This window comes from Perognathus longimembris, chromosome 5, assembly GCF_023159225.1.
Source record: "Perognathus longimembris pacificus isolate PPM17 chromosome 5, ASM2315922v1, whole genome shotgun sequence".
NCBI classification, from domain to species: domain Eukaryota; kingdom Metazoa; phylum Chordata; class Mammalia; order Rodentia; family Heteromyidae; genus Perognathus; species Perognathus longimembris.
In genome coordinates this window covers 69,138,982-69,143,118 of record NC_063165.1, presented here as the reverse complement: position 1 = coordinate 69,143,118, position 4,137 = coordinate 69,138,982, and the positions used below count along the sequence as shown (strand labels likewise).

The following is a 4,137-nucleotide window of genomic DNA, read 5'->3' as shown; positions in this document are numbered from 1 at the left end:
TTCACTCATCAAAATTTATGTGATCACTCATAATACCATGAAACATCATGTCCTTGGAGTCTACAGAACTAGATTTGAGTTTTAGCTCTAGCTAGTCACATACAAGTCAAGATCTGAATCTTACTTTCTTAGTCTATGATTAGTAAGTGAGGTAGGTGTAGTGTCTAATCCAATGCTCAGCAGGCAGATTTAAAAACATAGAATCCTCCCCATAACTTATACAAATGTAAGGCTAAATGACTAAATGTTAATTGAGTGTGAACATGAACAGCAAAACCTCCAAGACCACCAGAAACCAATAAATGCTCAGTGGCTACTAGATGAAGGTATCAGCAGTCTTAATGCCCTGACAACACCGTTCATTTGCCAAACAGATGTCCTGGTTAGACCACTGGTTAGTGCTATCATAACACCACTTCACTGGAAGCTAGCACCTCCCCCAACACACTGATTACCTGCATGGGTATGGATAAGTATCTGGATTAAATCATAAATCACAGCAAAGTTATTTTAAGTCAGTTTGTCTAGTGGAGACTTAAGCCTAACTGGAGATGGTGAGTACTCATCCTATCATTCCTGACCTTATATATCAATATCCAGGTTTTCTCGTTTGGTTTGGTCCAGTCTCCTTTCCCAAGACCTTACTTTGCCTCAGCCCAAGAATCCATTCTGAACAATGTACAGGTATCAGACCTGTAAACAGAATACATCCACTAACTCGAATGCTACTTGTTCTGTGCTCTCATATTACCAAATATCTTTGGCATGACAAAGCTTCCCCAGGGAAGCTTCTTCCTAGTATATAGAAAAGATTATCTTAAAAGTGTGAAATTCCAGCATTCCAAATATGCCACCTTAAAACCTACTGGGTAAAAAAAAAGGCCAGTTATAAATAAATTAATCAAGATCACTTTATCTTAGAGCAGAGGAGTTTATAGCTTTATTGGAAATGGACTTGTTTCCTCTCAGCACAGAGAAAGATTCAAACAAAAGTCCCTACTCTTTCCGGTATAACTTAAAATATATTATATCATTACTACATATTTATACTTCAATAAAAAGTCTATAAAGAACATTTCTTAAAACTGTTATCAGAAAAATCTATAAACAAGCTCCATTCTGCCTCAGTTCTCACCAACCGGCCTTGGGTATTTATTACTTTTCTCATACAAATCTCACCATCCATTTTAAAATTTGATCCAAGAACCAGATATAAACCAAAAGCCCAGAACTATGCCCTATCTATATTTGCTTTGATCACCTCACATACAATGACAACCTTCATTTAAAAAGCCTTTTCTTATATTCCACCCAACAGTAGAACCACAGTACTCGGAATTCTCAGCCAAGGAGTATATAATCCTACTACTACAATGTATTACTTTAATACATTTTTTAAATGTGTTAAGATTGAAAATCAAAAATAGTTCAACCAATTCAGATAGTTAATAGCCTAGCTGTTTATTTTTAGAGTAGAATAGTCCATTCAACTTAACATGTAAGTATGGCCTAATGCTTCTAGAAACTGAGTACATGATTTGAAAAAAATTCATCATCCTCCAGACTGTGACACACAATTATCTTGTACTGAAGAAGAACCCTGGAGAGCTGGCTAGGTCTGAGCCCAGTCCTTCTCTCCTTTCAAATAGAACACCCAACTAAAAGAACTACTGCTCTGGGAATCTCAGAGGGAACTTCCCCCGCCAATGCTGATAGGGAAACAGGCTAAATACATAAAAAGGCTTTGTACCAACCCTCCTAGGATTTACAGGGAAAGAAACACCTACCTACTTATAGTAGGATTAGAGTACCTATCACAGTGCCTTCTCAGTAGAAAATGTTTACTAATAAACACATGGCTGTTCTAGCCTGGTGTCAACCTTTTTGTACCAAAGGAATAATAGCAAACCTGATACTTGTTTGTCCACTTGTCAGAAAATTTTTCTGTTCTTAACAAAGGTAAAGGCAAAATAACAATGAATTACATCTGTGAATCTTTTTCTAAAAGCCAAGACAGATCACCTTATGTTTATATTACCCTCCAACACTGCCATATGCTACAAATTCCTCCTTAGTGTTCTCTTTACACTTTTATAGCTACTGTTTAGACTACTTTCTAATAACACATGGGGGAAAACATTTATTTTCATTAATAAGATGTGTCCAAATGAATGAATTCTGCTTTTATTAGTTTTTCTGCAGAAGAATCAACTGTATTTAAGAAAAACTGATATACTTGACTACTGAGATCAAAGTCTTTGGGTATCTTCCCAATGTGGGTGTCCTCCCTTCCCTTGTGAAGTACTACGGCTATCATTTCTCTAAGATCTTAAGGCTGTTCTTCCTTTGAGGCATTTAGCCATTCTTTATCTTCTATTTTCTCAAATACATATTCAAATGATGTAAAAGGGAACAGGTCAATTTTTTGTAAGATACTTTTAAGTGGTTGATGATGTTTCTCAGACTTTATAATTCCTATTTTGCCTTTTAAAAGTAGAAGGAAAGGTATACTTACACAAACCTTTCAATGATTAAAACAGAAGCAAGGTATCTTTAAGGGACAAAGGATCGGGTAGTTCATTATTTGGAGGGAAAAAATAAGAGAATACATCACATGTAAAATATAGGCATTAACATCTGAATTAAATTTAAATTTTCAGTTTCTAGGCAGGCATAATACCATTTTTTCCAGATAAAATATTAATTGTGTGTGAGCAAAGATTTCATTTATAATTCCCAGTGGACTTTTCTGAGAGTCAACAGGGAAAAAAAAAAACCTATTCTGTATAACTTCATGATTTCATTCTGTCTTCATATCTGAAGAAAAAGGCCTGTGTGTTGTTGTTTTTTTGTAATTTCTTAAACTTTCACAACATTCAGAACTTTCTATGCATTGTGTCTTCTCTGATGTCTAAAAAGATTTGAGCTATGACTATAGGATTTCCCACACTGGACACATCATTCGTAAGGCGTCTCCCCAGTATGAATTCTTTGATGGTTAATAAGCCCAGAATTCTGGCTAAGGGCTTTCCCACATTCAAGACATTTGTACGGTTTTTCTCCAGTATGGACTCCCTGGTGTTGCACAAGGACGGAACTCCTGCTGAAGGCTTTCCCACACTCAGCACATCCACAGGGCTTGTCCCCACTGTGGATTCTCTGATGAAGAAGAAGGGCCGAGCCTTGACTGAAGTGTTTTCCACATTCACCACAAACATGTTGTTTCTTTCGGGAGGGGTTTCTCTTTCTTTCAAATCTGCCCTTGGGGAGGCAGGTTTCTCCATCTTTAAAAATGTGAGGAACCACCTATATTAAGAGCACCAGGAACTCCATGAGATGGTCCTGACGAAGCAATCTCCTGCTTTGAAGCCAGTGCTCCATTTTCAGCCCTGGCACCGTCCTCACAGTGCCGTAGGGAATGGCGTTCCCAGAAGGCCCGCTTGAGCTGCTTCTCCGACAGCATCGAGCTCAGAACTGGGGAATCCTCGGGCTGCTTCTTGAGATCCCCTCCGGTGGCACTGTCACAGCTTCCTCTCCATTCTCTGCAGGGTGCTCTCCACCCCAAGTCTGCAACGCGCCACAAACTGCTCCAGCACCAACAGCTCCAAAGTTGGTTTCTTTGTGGGCGTCTCTGGTGGAAGTTCTGGCAGCTGGCGCTCAGCCTCCCCGGGGGGGGGGGGGGGGGGAGGGGGGAGGGGAAGGGGGAGCCGGCGAATCCCGGTCTCCAAACTGCCCGAAGGCTGCCGGAAAACCTCCGGGTCGGGCGGAGGGGTCCAGGCAATGCTGCACCCCTCTTCGCCATCAGGATCCTCCTCCACCTGCACTCTCAGAATTTCCTCCTCTTCATCTGGAGTTGGAATGAGAAGTGTTGACTCTTCTTCCACTGGCCGTGCAGACATCCTGATTTATAAGACTTCATTACAAAGGCAATCAAGGGGAGGAGATAAGCCTCGAGATAGTTACCTGGTTTTCCCCGCGGCTTTCCTCGGGCTCAGGAGCCGCAGCCGTCTCGCTGCCCGCCCGCAGCCGCAGAAACACCGCGGCGAAGCCCATTTCCCAGCAGCCCCCGCGCGGACTGCTTCCAGCCTGGTTTTGGTTTTGTTCTTTTGTTTTTGTTTTTACTGCACTGTTTGCAGT

At 40.9% G+C, this 4,137-nt stretch overlaps 1 pseudogene; it reads right to left on the bottom strand.

Annotated features, from left to right (window-relative positions):
• Positions 1-1,000: 1,000 nt before the first annotated feature.
• LOC125351961 lies at positions 1,001-3,899 on the bottom strand (annotated as a pseudogene).
• Positions 3,900-4,137: the final 238 nt, after the last annotated feature.